This window comes from Sinohyriopsis cumingii, chromosome 13 (assembly GCF_028554795.1).
Source record: "Sinohyriopsis cumingii isolate HCF-2022 chromosome 13, ASM2855479v2, whole genome shotgun sequence".
Classification (NCBI taxonomy): Eukaryota; Metazoa; Mollusca; class Bivalvia; order Unionida; family Unionidae; genus Sinohyriopsis; species Sinohyriopsis cumingii.
In genome coordinates this window covers 79,076,920-79,092,788 of record NC_142973.1, presented here as the reverse complement: position 1 = coordinate 79,092,788, position 15,869 = coordinate 79,076,920, and the positions used below count along the sequence as shown (strand labels likewise).

At 34.5% G+C, this 15,869-nt stretch overlaps 1 protein-coding gene across 7 annotated transcripts in view; it reads left to right on the top strand.

Moving 5' to 3' along the window:
- Nucleotides 1-15,869, top strand: part of LOC149785872 (protein spire homolog 1-like) — a 181,322-nt gene that overhangs the window by 99,266 nt on the left and 66,187 nt on the right. The window lies entirely within an intron of this gene.

Genomic DNA, 15,869 nt, shown 5'->3' with positions numbered 1-15,869 from the left:
TGTAGGTTTCACCAGAAGACATCTCATGATGTGAATAGAATATTGAAACCTTTATTGGCTAGAAAATCTACTTGTTCTTTACTGAAAATGGTGCCAGTTTGTTATCCATTATGGACACCAAGGCAGCCATCTTGAAAATCTTTGTTATCGCTAATCAGTATGAATGTAAAATCATATCAGCATGTAGGTTTCACCAGAAGACATCTCATAATGTCTAGCAGCTCCTGAATGAAACGGTGCTGATCTGGCATCCAGTGTGGCCATCATGGCAGCCATTTTTAAAATCTTGCCACTATTCTTGAACAGAAAGTGACATTGACCTTGGGATTTCACCAGAAGACCTCTTATGAATTCTAGTTTGTTCCAAATGAAAATGGTATTAAAACAACCCCAGTATGGTATTGGTCAGCTTAAAAATCTTGTTGTAGCTACTCCTCTGAGACAGGTGGTAATATCAATAATGGGTTTGCAGAAAAGAGATTTCATGTGATGGCCCCAAATGAAAATGGTGCTTATCTGACATCTACTATGGCTGCCATGTCTGCTTCCTTGAAAATCCTGTTGTCACTACTCCTCAACAGAAAATCATATTGGCATTGTGTTTTCCTAAAAGACATGGTATCTAGTTGGTTTTGATCATAATTGTACTGATCTAAGCACCAATATGGCTGTCTTGGTGACCGGTTTGAAAATCTTGTTGTTGCTACCAATCCTAGGTGATATTAACATGGAGTTTACACAAAAGACTCAATATGATGTTTAGTTTTTTCCCAAATGAAAATGTTGCTGCTTTGACATCCAGTATGGCCACCATGGCAGTCATCTTGCATGGTTGGTCATGTTCACTTGGGATTTTCACCAAAAGACTCAGCATGATGTCTTTATCATTTTATTCTGAATGAAAATGGTTCCAGTCAGACCTTCTTGAAAATATTGTCATCACAGCTGCTTCTGAATGGATGGCCATATTAACATTGGGTTTTTACTAAGCAGCTTCTTCTAATATTGGTCCTACAATGAAATTTGTGCCAATCAGATGCTGAATATAGCTGCCTCCGTGGCCATCTTGAAAATGTTATCACTATTTCTCCAGAATGAGTGCTGACATTAGCATGAGATATTAACTAAAAGACTTCTTATGATGTCTAGTTGATCATAAATGAATGTGGTGCCAGTCTGACTTAAGATACAACTGGCACAGTCACCATCTTGAAAATCTCATCTTAGTAACATTGTGCTTTCACCAAAAAACTTCTTCTGATGTCAAGTTGGCACTATATAGAAATTGTGTAAGTTTGATATCAATGATGGCCACCATTGAATCCATCTTGAAAATGTTGTATTGCTGCTCCTTCAAAACAGAAAATCAAATCAATATTTGGTTACTAGCTGATTTCTTATGATGTTTTGTTGGTCCTAAATGATAGTGGTGCCCAGTTTACATCCAATATGTCCACCACAACAGTTAATTTGAAAGTCTTGTTATTGCTGTAGAAAATCAAATGTGGTTTCAACACTAGGCAGTTAAAATTAAGAAATGGTCTGCTCTTGAATTCCAGGGAGAAAAAAAATTCAGCCAATAGAACATAGGTCCCTTCATGCACAATTCATTTCACTTTCAAAGATTTCAAAATAATGTGTTCTATTTAACATGTTTTGTTCTTGCAGGAACAGTTTCTTTGAAATTTCAGTCAGATTCCTGTATTTTCTCGTGCACTACTGTATAGATGCAAGTATCGGTATCAGGAATCAAACATTGCCACAGCCTCACAATTCACCAAATTTGCTTTTGGGTTTTTCTTGCTTTTTTTCTTGCAGTGGAAAATTTTTATCTACACTATAAGCTACTGAATCCTTAAACATGTGTACAATCACTAGACTAATGCATGAAATTTATGACATTGTAAATTTTGCAGAACAGGCTTTTGACATAAATGTCTCCATAAAAGAGTTTGATTAATATTGACATAGTGATTAGGCTAAGATTTTGGCACTCGATAGCTCTCAATGTGCAAGACAACAGTTCCTTGAGTTTGGCATGTGCTGTAAACTCTTCTTGACAGTTCAAACAACAGGTCATCATTGATTGATATATCAGTGGACACTAACTCAATTCAGATAACCTCCTAGCTCACTTTATTTTTCTTTAATGCTTGAATTGTGCGTTTTTTTTAAAGCTTGAATTGTGCAAGCCTAGGTTTGCAGAATCCCCTAAGATTTGGAAAATCCTATATGTAACAGCCTTTGACAAATGTAAAACTGTAATGGACAAGTCAAATTTGTGACAGCTTTTTAGGTGTGTTTAATGCTATTTTTCAGTACATGATAGGCTTGTGACAGGTTTTTTTGTGTGTTTATTTTTCAGTACATGATAGGCTTGTGACGGTTTTTTGTGTGTGTTTATTTTTCAGTACATCAGATAGGCTTGTGACAGTTTTTTCGTGTGTGTTTATTTTTCAGTACATAATAGGCTTGGGACAGTTTTTTGTGTGTGTTTATTTTTCAGTAAATGATAGGCTTGGGACAGTTTTTTGTGCTTATTTTTCAGTACATGATTTGCTTGTGACAGTTTTTTTTTGTGTGTTTATTTTTCAGTTCATGATAGGCTTGTGACAGTTTTTCTTGTGTGTGATGTGAACACTGGTATGCACTTGAAATAACTTAAGCATCAATAGTATTGGAGAACTAATTCGTGTGACTATAAATATTGTGAAATTATTAAAGTAAAGTTGAACCTTTTTGGTAAGTTTATTAGTTTTTCAAACAATTATTTTGGTTTATTTTATGATCATAAGTTGCACCAGGAGCAGTTTTTTATGAGTGTAAAATGCATTTTTGGCCCCCTGGTCACCCGGATCCGGGGTGCTGCCCCTCAAGACCCCATTGGTGGACAACCCCCAAACCACCCTTAAAATTTTTTAGCTTTTTTTATGGAAGACTAAAAAATCATGTCTGTATGTAGCCTTGTATCATCAGGATCAAGGACAGGCTGGCTGATGAGCAACATCCATGCATATTAATTAGGTAATCTCAAATTAGATTTTTAACTCAACTGGTCATAGTCCACAATAATTTCTGGAATGGACTTATGTCATTGTCCATCTGTGAGTGACCATGTGTTTGTTATCACTACTTCTAGCCTACTTGGAGAATTGCCATGAAACTTGACACACACATTCATCCCACAGTCTAGTTGGTCCTAAATGAAAATGGTACTGTTCAGACATCTGGTATTATATCCACAATGACCAGCTTGAAATTCTTATCACTACCTCTTTTGAATGGATGATCGTATCAACATGTTTTTTTTAATACTAAAAGACTTCTTATGATGCCTAGTTGGTCCTAAAAGAAAGTTGTGCAATCTCATGTCCAATATGGTTGCCACAGTGGCCATCTTGAAATACTGTTATCACTAATTATGATGGTCATATTAGCATTGGGTTTTTACTAAAAGACTTCTTATGATACCTGGTTAGTCCTAGATCAAAATGGCTCTGATCTGACTTAAGCACTCAACAGTTTAAAGGAAGAAATTTTCTTATTTTGAATTCCTGGAAATTATTTTTGCCTAGTAGAGCTGGAGCCATGGTGGCTTAGTGGTTAGTGCACCAGACCCACTTCCAAAAGGGTGCAGATTCAAATCCTACCATTGGACCAGCGTGGGTCAGCTACTGTGATGTCTCCTTGGGCAAAGCACTTTACACCAAACTGTCTCCACACTAAATAACCTACTTGTGTTGCTGTGCCATAAAGTACCAAACCAAACCAGAATGAAACTAAACCCAGTAGAGCATCAATCCATTTGAGGGTCTCTTGTTTTTCATCATTGTAAAGGAACAAAAATTGATTGTGCTTCAAAATTTTGCCTACCATTTTTTAAGTTCAAGTTCAAGATAAATTTGGAAATTAAGGTACTTGGTTGTAGAGTCTGACTATGGGGTTAATTACAGAAACTATTTTATGTCAGTAAGGTAGACATGAAGTATCAGCCCCACTTCTTGTTTCTTGTTTGCAGGCATTTATGGAGTCATCAGCTATTATATACTCCATCTGACCCTGTAACCCCAATATCACTGCCTGGTTTACATGCCTAGCTGTTAATTCATTATGTCTCCGAATAAATAGATTTGTGTCATTAATTTCTGCTTTATGTCCATGTCTGAATTGTACTTACATTGTGTGTGTCATCCTGTGATAAATCAGCTTGGCCTATAATGGGGAAATTGTAGATACCTAAATACTCATCAAATCATTACACAGTGCACTATTTAAGAAAGAGGAACATTAGAAAAATTCTTTTACACAATAGAATAAAATTTTAGATAGAGGCAGTTTATTGTTTGGCTGACAATTCCTTAATTTCAATAATGATTGAGGAGATAAAGTTGTTTACATGAATGTGTGAGTTTAAGAAACTCATTAAAATATGGCAGATTGGCATAAAATAACACATTGAAATATAATCTTTACGCAGTATTTGCAAACTAGATTTGCGTGATGTATGATACACGTTTAGATTTATTAATTTCAGTGATTAATTCTGAATGAGTTACTGGAAACTACACAATTCATGAAATTCATGTAATTCCCTTATGCTTTCCCTTAAAAAGTAAAACCTGGACTGAATTAAAGTCAGAAATGGGTATTTCACACAAGATTTTAAATTCAAGTCATACCTAGACCGAATTCAAGCTACAAATGGATCCTTCACACTTGATTTTAACTTCTAGTCAAACCTATACTGAATTCATGCCACAAATGGATACTTCACACAAGATTTTAAATTCTAGGCAACTTAATTATTGTTCGTTTTGTATATTTTAAAAGAAGGAGAAGCATCGATCTTTATGAGGAAACAGAAATGTATGGTAGAACATTTACAAATACTGAATAAGTTTATGTTATGCTAAATTTAATTACTGTGCCGGTAATAATGAACATCCAGTTCTTTTAATTGGAAATCTTGCTAATCAATTAAAGTGACATCAGAAGAGTACAATGAAAATAAAGAGCAAATCTGGATATCAACAAAAGTGGAATTTCCAAAAAATTCTGTTAAATATTTTTTGGCGATACATTTTTCAGCAGGTCAGTACTGTCAGACTCAAAACTTTCAGTGAGGCCATACAAAAGCTGAATATATTTTAAAAAATATAGGCCTCTTCTAAGACTAGTAAATGACAATCATGTTTCATTATTGAAGTGAAGAAAATTGGGATAGACCTTTGCATCATAATTTTGATTATTTATGTATGCCAACATTTAAATTTTAAATAATTCTGATAAATTGTAATCTTAACAGTCAAAATTATTTTTGAGAGATGGTTCCCATATTTGTTTAAACTTCTTTGAAGTAGATGTGCTTGTCACAGACATAGTCAAATAGAAAATTCATTTTTTTCATTTCTCCAATTAAGTCAATTTGTTTTTTATTAATAAATAAAATCATACTTGCATTCCTCTGTAATATAAATCGTATTATACCTTCTGAAAAAAAAAATGCTTTTCAGTATAATTAACTCAGTGTAAATGTGTTGTAAAAATTCAAGAAAATTAAAGTTTTTTTAATCTATCTTTAAATAACTTCTTACAAATTTTTGGAATGTGTTTTCTTACAATTAGAATTAGAAAACTAAGGTACCTTTCCTGATGAATTTTGAAATTCTCAAAACTTATAAAATACTTGTACGATTTTGATCAGTTTTTCAGTGTGTTTTTTTTAATCTCGAGATTGTCTTTTTCATTTTTGTTACGATTATTGTCTTTGAGGGATTGAAATTTTAAACACTCAAAGAATTGATTAGGTGAAATGATTACCTTTTCCTAATTTTGATGTTGTCACAGATGAGGAAACATAATTCTTCCATGTCTTTTACTTATTATCGATTTTCTTTTACCTAATACAGTTTGCATTACTAATAATAATGAGCTATGGTGTTACTAAAATTATTGACAGCACAGATTAAGTGACCTTTTAGGTCAGTTTTAAGTCAAGGAAGGTAACTCAAGTTTAGGTAAATGGTTACACCTTTTAGTTATCTCCCCTGGATGTTCTACTGCTGGTAATACTTGAAACGATAATGTTTCAAATGTAATATAAGTTCTTTAGTGACAAATAAAGAAAATTTGAAGATCATACAGATTTTTAAGAGCAGTCTTTTGATGATAGTAAAAAGGACCATGAATAGCAAGCAGTGCCTCTGGAGTTGTCTTTTTTTGATCTTGTGTAAATATCTCTTCAATCCATCATTTTCATTACTTGGAGTTTTAGACATAAATGCTTGGTACACTTCTCAGATTGAAAAAGAAATTATTTAACGCATTAGCCAGATGAATTAGCTATTACTTAAAAATGGAAGATCACTTAAAGGAAGCAACAAGCCACTAGGATTTAGAAAATTAAATGAAATAATTTGGAAATCCACTACTTTGTGGTCCTTTGCTATAAAGCACCACAGTATAACACAATACCTGATATAACAGAGGCATGGTCATAAATCCCATTATAAAGTATATCAGTATAACATCATCCATGATATAACACAGGTATGGTCATGAATCTCATCCCTGATATAACACAGGTATGGTCATGGATCCCATTATAAAGTACATCAGTATAACATCATCAATGATATAATATAGGTATGGTCATGGATCTCATCCATGATATAACATAGGTATGGTCATAGATCTCATCCATGATATAATGCAGGTGTGGTCATGGATCTCATTATAAAGTATAACATCCATGATATAACACAGGTGTGGTCATGGATCCCATTATAAAGTATATCAGTGTATCAGTATAACATCATCCATGATATAACACAGGTATGGTCATGAATTTCATCCCTGATATAACACAGGTATGGTCATGGATCCCATTATAAAGTATATCAGTATAACATCATCAGTGATATAACACAGGTATGGTCATAGATCTCATCCATGATATAATGCAGGTGTGGTCATGGATCTCATTATAAAATGTATCAGTATAACATCCATGATATAACACAGGTGTGGTCATGGATCCCATTATAAAGTATATCAGTGTATCAGTATAACATCATCAATGATGTAACACAGGTATGGTCATGGATCTCATCCCTGATATAATGCAGGTGTGGTCATGGATCTTGTCCCTGATATAATGCAGGTGTGGTCATGGATCCCATTATAAAGTATATCAGTATAACATCCATGATATAACACAGGTGTGGTCATGGATCCCATTTTAAAGTATATCATTGTATCAGTATAACATCATCCATGATATAACACAGGTATGGATCTCATCCCTTATATAATGCAGGTGTGGTCATGGATCCTATTATAAAGTATATCAATATAGCATCCATGATACAACACAGGTATGATCGTGGATATCATCCATGATATAACACAGATATGGTCATGGATCTCATCCCTTATATAATGCAGGTATGTTCATGGATCCTATTATAAAGTATATCAGTATAACATCATTCATGATATAACACAGGTATGGTCATAGATCTCATCCATGATATAACACAGGTATGATCATGGATCTCATTCCTGATATAACACAGGTATTGTCATGGATCGCATTATAAATGATATCATTATAACATCATCCATGATATAACACATGTATGATCATGGAGCTCATTCTTGATATAACACAGGTATTGTCATGGATCACATTATAAAGGATATCAGTATAACATCATCCATGATATAATACGGGTATGATCATGGATTTCATCCCTGTTATAACACAGGTATGGTCATGGATCCGATTAAACTGGTTGAATTATATTTTTCCATTGTACAAGGCAACCTTGCCTATGTACTCTAATGGCTACCTTAGCAGTGTTGTCATGAGGGACTTCTATATTGATATTGCAGAAGTTGGGAAATGGGAAGCAAAGTCTGTGGGCCCACAATGTTTTGTTGGACTTTGGGTGTAGTGTTTGGAGGTCAGTGACAGGCAAGAGAATGCTTTCTACAAAGACTGACTGCATGATGAAATATAAAACATAAACATTTTTAAAGTCATGCTAAATTTTGTTATTGGTTATTTTACATTTACTAAATATCAGAGAAGTTAAAATTTGAGAAAATAATCATCATGATACATGAATTATGATTTGCCAAGAAATAAAGAAATTTATAGAATCTGGAGTCTAAGGTCAGAGATCATGAGTATGGTAAATCAGTTCAGCAGATAATGGTTTCTGTAAAAGGGGCGCTCACCAGTTATTATGTACTTTTGAGAGAGTGACGTATGTAAGGTGAAGTTGTTTGCATTTAAAACATGCACAGTGGAGAGAATGTTGGCATACCTCTATGCTACATTAATGTAATGTGGATGATATGTCTTTGGATATTGTACTTTTGGAAATTGTACATGATCTATGCACACTGCTAACTAAAATGACTGCTCCCTTGTGCTAAAAAATCAGCCTGAACTAGTCTAAAGTACATTATCCATAGCAGCTATTAAAATAGGGAAAATGAACGTTGCCAGATTAGACAGTACCAGCTTCTGAAAGTGCAATGAATGAATTACCAAATATATAAAACGTAAAAAAAAGTTATCGGCTCTTTTTTATACAATTTACCTTTGAAGTTCAGGAAGTGAAAATGACCAAGTGGAGCTAGCACTGTTTTGAAAGGTGCACGTCTGGAGTAAGGCCAAGCTGTATACTCTATAACCCATATTACACCCATCAATCATACACCAAAATAAAGGGAATTAAAGGTTCTTTGAATTATACCTAAGATATACAAAGTCTTTTTTAAATAGCCAGTATAACCAGTGAGGAAATCTGGGGAAATTCTTTTTCTTTAAAATTCTAACCCTATACAAAATGTGAAACTGTAGAGCGTCACTAAATAAAATTTAGTTCAAGTCTCGTAACTAAAGGTTGAGGTCATTGAGACCCAATGGTCAATAATCATCCATGACAACCATACCATACTAGGACTATTAAATTTGGGTTGTGTCATTGATGGTACTCTTCGTTTTCTTCCTCTGAAAACTTTTTAAGATTTTCTTAGAAGTTGGAACAATTGTTATATTACTTTTCTGCCATGTTCAGAAACGTTTCATTAAACAAAGTAGAGAACCCTTTTTTGTTGTTGTATTGGAATGATTTGACTGTGCACGCTATTGAAGAAGGTAGCACTTGTAGATAACAATGTACAGTCTTCATGACTCAGTTTCTAAGTATAAACCAGCTGAATGTGCTTGTTAACAATGAATCATTCTTAAGCAAGGACATTCCTTTTCTTGTGGTTGTAACTGTTTACTTATCTGCCTATAAAGCAGTTTATATCAACATTAGATATCCAATTTCTATTTGATTCGAGGCTTTAAAGAATCCTTACAGAGATTTAGAAGTGGAAAAAAGGAATTCTGTGTGGGTTTGAACTATAAAGTTGTCCTGGTTCATAAAGTATCTTGTACATGTTTTTTTATTTGAAACTTACTAATGGGGTAAATGTTCTGACTTGTACACACAAATAAAGTTTACATTTGTTTATAACTTCTTGACTTAATTACTTGTCTCCTGGTACAAATGAAACAGTTTTCTAATATTAAATACCTGTACAGAAATAGATGTTTTATTTTGGTCGTAATTAATTATAAAGTAGTATACGTATATATGCATTTTTAGCAATAATAAGTATATCAGCACAATCCTGTCTATACAGTAATGAATAAGTTTTAAGTGTCCCCCCAAAAGCGGGGCCCCGAGTGGCCAAGTGGTGAAAAGTGCTCTCCGTTACAGATCATTGCCATCTCACCTCTGTCTGCATGGGTTCGAGTCTCGGATTCAGCTAATGTGGGTATGTGAGAAAGCTTGCCAGTAGCTTCTCGTGGGTCGGTGGTTCTTTCCGGGGTTTTCCAAGGTTCTTCCTCCACCATTAATACTGGCCACCATGTATAGCCTATCGTGTGCTGAAAAATAGCGTTAAACCCTAAAACAGCAACAATAGTCCCCCCCCCCCTCCAAAAGCACAAAACAGAGCCAGATGAGTAAATTTCTTACAAAGTCTAAAATAAACTGCATTCTTTTAAAAAGCTCTCAGGTGGAGCATCATCATAGGATGCATCCCAGGGCATCAACATTATCACAGGATGCATCCCAGGAACATCATCACAAGATGCATCGGGGGGGCGGGGGCGGGGCGGGTGAGGGGCATTGAACACATTCTTACCCATAAGCCAGCAGGGAGCCATTAGCTTTTCAGACATCAACTTCTATTTTGCTAATGATTTATTTTTTTTTCTTTTGTTGAGCATTTACTGTATTAGCAAAAATTCACTAAGCATCTTTCTTTCTCAGTAATGCCTGGTGAGGAAATTTTTTAAGATTTTGTGTTTCAAAAATACAAATTAAAACTACAACCCTGGCTCACCATTTAAACCCCACCTGACTGTTTACTGCATATTCTAGTAACCCAAATACCAAAAACATATATGCTTTCACACCCCAACTCCACTTGAGAGTAACCCAGTGATCATTCTGTAAAATTTCTTAACAAATATGATGCGTCTTTCTGCACTAATCTCAAATATAAAGTTTGATCTGAAAATATTTACAAATATCAATGTAATTATCATTGTTAGCTCACCTGCCAGTTAGGCCAATTGAGTTTATGCTATGAGCCTTTGTCCATTGTGCATCAACTCTTCACAATTATTGTTTGCAATTTCTAAAAACTACAAAATGCAGTTTGCACATGATATTACAGAGAGCATTATCATGCATCAAGGCCTTTCAGAACAACATTTTTTCAATGGCTGCCAGTCCATGATCCAATGTGGCCACCATTACTGACAATACAAAAAATTAAAACAGCTTCATATAAAAAACTGCAGCAGAGCTGGCCCAAAATGGAATCAAAGTTTCCTCGCAGGAATGATTACTATTACACATATGGTGCTGATCTGCTATCAGACACTGTGAATACATTTATTTTCATTGGTTTCAACTCTTAAGGTTTTATGAAAGGAACCTTTTCATTGGAATTTAAATAAGTGGATTGGGGGAAAGAATCATATTATTTCCCGAGCAAAATCATTGTTAGATCTTTAAATTCAGGGTTTGTTACAACATTAAAAAACGCTAAAATTGTATTCCACAAAAAAGCCAGATAATTCACAGTATGGCTGTCATTACTAGAAAAAAATTTTTTTTTAATTTATTCTCAAAACTGCTAATGGTATTTAACCAAATTTGACATAAAGCATCATGTCATAAATTATACAAGCAGTGGCAAGCTGCCATCAAAATATCACCACCATTGCTAAAAGCAGAAAATCTTTAAGAAGCATATCTTCTCAAATTCAGAATTTGGTCAAATTTGTACAAGTAATACCAGTCAGCCCTTCAAATTTATATCCATTTGATGGAATGTATCCTTGTTAGTGAAGGCCTGTAAAATTAATACCAGTGATGCTGATCTGTAACATTTAGCCACCATTACTATAAACAAACTCGCTGATAAGCAGTTTTTATCTTTGAAAATATAGCAGCTGAAAAGAATTTGACTAACTTTGAAAGAAAGCATCCTGGTTTTGCAGTTTTTAAGAGTTTGACAAATGATGTATCATTAAATATGGGTGAAGATACAAAATACAGAGAACCTTGCATTAGTTGTTTTCATAATGTATGTAGTGAACAGCATTGGAAGAAATTTATCCAGAAAGCATCATACAAACATAGATATATATGGCCAACTGCACTTGCATGAAGCTGTTTGTCAGCAGGTGAGCAACACCTGAGTCACTTAGGCCTCTTGTTGTTTACTTGACTTTTGATTCTACTCCCCCACCACTATAAACTGCCACATTGCAGACATCAGATTGATAAATCTACATAAAAATCTTTCCAAATACTGTCATTATGTTCATTTATAGCAGTTATATGTACATCAGATTTTCATGGGTTTCTTCACTTTAAAAACATCTCTTGGAGAGTCATTATATTAATTAAAGAGAATTGGTTAGAGAACAAATCTATACTGTACACACTGGCACAAAATGTTAAAGGAAGTAGGAATGTTAAATGATCTTAATCTTTTTTAACTTTAAAACTGTTGGATCAGGAAAATGACATTTGTAGTGCCTTGGAAATTTAAAAAATGGTAATGTCAGTGTCATAAAATAGCATTCATGTTTAGGACATCACCAAGCTCACTGCATGATTTGTGAAGTTGACTTTGCGATCATTCAGCAAAAGTTACACATTTACACTACTTAAAATGTGTTGTGTATATAATTTTTCAGTATGGTTTGGGTTTGTATTGTGGTACTAATCCATGTGGATTTTGCCCATTTGTGACAAAAACTTTAACCAACTCTAGGTCCAGGATAGTAGCATAGGCGATGAAGATTTTTCATGCAGCTTATTGCAGTTATGACATGTAATATATGGATTATACTTTTCGCCACTTAGATTATGCATATTCTAACGGTGGGCAGTTTTGTAATAGGCAGTGTTGTTAGTGAGTGGCATGGTGCACAGGTAAATGGGTTCCATATCTTTTAGTTCCAGAGTATCTGATTTTTAGTTCCAGAGTATCTCACTCTTAATTCCAGGGTATCTGGTGTTTAGTTCTAGAGTATCTGACTTTTAATTCCAGAGTATCTGGTGTTTAGTTCTAGAGTATCTGACTTTTGGTTCTAGAGTATCTGATCAGTGAAAGAGGGTTTTGCATACAATAAATATAATACTACTGTATTTACTACATGCAGGGTATGTAATGTACTATTTATGCACTAATTATTTTTGACTTCTTAGAACAATACAGCATTTTCACTAACCAGATGACTGCTGTTATTTTCATTAATATACCAATATCATAACACATGTAATAACACCTCATGATGTCACAAATGATTACATAACAATCTTGCAAAAGAAAGGTATAATGACTGAGGCATCCACGTGTACTTAAGTCATTTCTTTACACTGTTCTAAATTGCCTGGTTGAATGTTTGGTTCTCATTTTGGCTAGAGAACCAATTTGATAATATCTATTTAATAACTAACCTAATTTGACTTGGTACCGCCGTATAAATTCTTATACTCAATTTTAAACCATGCGTGACTCAAACTGATACAAGTCATTTAGACTTTACTGATTGGTTTTTATTTCATATTTTATGTACACTTTGTACACTAAATCCAAACTTGTTCGTAAAAATTTATTCAAAAATTGATAACTCTTTAATTTGAATAATTGCAGAGGTGGTCTTACACATTATTGGTATTATTATTGTCCATTAGTAAAACTGGACTTAATTTGAAAAAAGTACAGGCTAGCGTTTCGGGAAGTACACAACATCCATGGCTGGCTTGCTGAGTGCTTTTTCCTTCTTTACCACACTCAGATATCGTACACATGGCAAGATGTGGAATGATTTCCACTTGCCACACGACCAGGTGTCCTAATGTGATGCCATCGCAACCGACCAATCGGAGCGTGCGTCACATACTGCTTGGTTGACACCTGGGGCATTCAGAAAGCAACTGAAAAATAGAGTGTGTGCTGGGTCTAATCCCACTCTACCTAGGCCTTACATTCAGATCGTTATGTACACTAAAGTACTTCGATCTGATGGCCCAATCAAAAAGTGTTCTGTGAACACATTAAAGCCTGGAGGAAGTGGCACCATTCCTTCCTTCAGGAGTAATCAAAAAGGTGCCTGTGGTACCATAAACTAGTGGTACATGCTCAGTGCGAGCGCACACCACTTTAATTCATTTCTACTACTACTACTACTACTGTTCTGTCCCCAAGTGGCCTAAAGCACCCACCATGATGGATCACTGCTGTCTCACCTCTGTTTGCGTGGGTTTTTGCCAGTGTGGGTGTGAGAAAACTTGCCAGTAGCTGCTTGTTGGTCGGTGGTTCTTTCCGGGGTTTTCCCAGGTTCTTCCTCCACCATTAATACTGGCCACCCTGTATAGCCTATCTTATGCTGATAAATGGCATTAAACCCTACAACAACAACAACAACACTATTATGTGGGTTGGTAAAATAATATCAGTATTTTTATCATGCAATAAACAGCATCTTACATTTTCGCTCATTTCAAATTAAATTTATGAAACTGGTCAGACAATTTCAGTGATTTGGTTATTAAGGTAACAAATATAGAAATTATTTGACATTGTTCATAAATTTCATTTGAAATGATCACTTGTTTAAGATCCTATATTTACTGTAGGATGCAATTAATTTGTCTTTTTTATATCAGAAAACAAAATGTTTTACTAGCAACAAAATGTTGATGTTATTTGTTGCTATTGGTAAAAATGGGTTTTATTGCAGTTGTCTGTTGGCAAATAGAATGGTTTCCAGGTAATACTCCAACAGGATTATGACATAAGTTATCAAGATTAGTGTGAGTGTGATCATGTCTGGCTTGTTGGCAGATGAGATCTTTTTCAGGTTATACTCCAACAGGATTGTGACTTATCGAGATCAGCATGAGTGTGATCATTTTCATGTCTGTAAAGGAGATTTATCTTCTTCAATTTAAATTCTCCAGTCAGTCATTTTTTCATTGCTTTTCACATCAATTCCCCAAGTATGCAACCATTATTTGGAACCTAAAGTTGAAGAGGAGACTGATTTCAGAATATTTGTAAAAAAAAATGTCTGCATGCAGTAAATGAAAATAGATTTATGCCTGATTTTGGCACCATGGATATGGATCATTTAAATTAGTTTCCATGTATTACATGTATTTTGTACATTTCTTTTCCTATCATGAATCTAATTATTGGAAATATTGAGCTTGTTATCTCAGCAATCCACAAAAATGTGGTTTCTTTACAAACAAATGCTTAAGGTGGCGCTCTACAGTTTCGTATTTTGCATAGGGTTAGGATTTTAAAGAAAAAGAATTTCCCCGGCTTTCCTCACTGGTTATACTGGCTATTTAAAAAAGACCTTGTATATCTTAGGTATAATGCAAAGAACCTTTAATTCCCTTTATTTTGGTGTATGATTGATGGGTGTACTGTGGGTTATAGAGTATACAGCTTGGCCTTACTTCAGATGTGCACCTTTCAAAAAGGTGCTAGCTCCACTTGGTCATTTTCACTTCCTGAACTTCAGAGGTAAATTGTATAAAAAAGAGCCGATAACTTTTTTTTACATTTTATATATTTGGTAATTCATTCATTGCACTTTCAGAAGCTGGTATTGTCTAGTCTGGCAGAATTCATTTTCCCTATTTTAATAGCTGCTATGGATAATGTACTTTAGACTAATTCAGGCTGATTTTTTAACACAAGGGAAGTCATTTTAGTTAGCAGTGTGCTTAAATCATGTAAAATTTCCAAAAGTACAATATCCAAAAGAAATATCATCCACATTACATTAATGTAGCATAGAGGTATGCCAACATTCTCTCCATTGTGCATGTTTTAAATGCAAACTACTTCACCTTACATATGTCACTGTCTCAAAAGTACATATTATCTGGTGAGCGCCCACTAATTAAATAAGATAAAGCTAACACACATTATTTATTCAGAATCTTAAAAATTATTCAAGATTTCTTTTTTTTTCCTTCTATATATTTGTGTTCATTATTTTCAATGAAAGAATAGTTTTCCAACCATGTACATAGGCATATGCATACAGGCAACATACCTTTCCATCTGCTACCTACTTGCATACATATTTGCTTGTTACTTTCTTGCATGGATGGCCATTATTAGCTTGCACTGGACAAAACAGTGCCCTTCCCCTTTCAGAAACAAAATACCACAAACTCTTCAGAATGGCCCCCTGCTGAGCTTTTTGCCACAGGCAGTTGCCCATTTTGCCCAACCCTTATGAGCCCTCT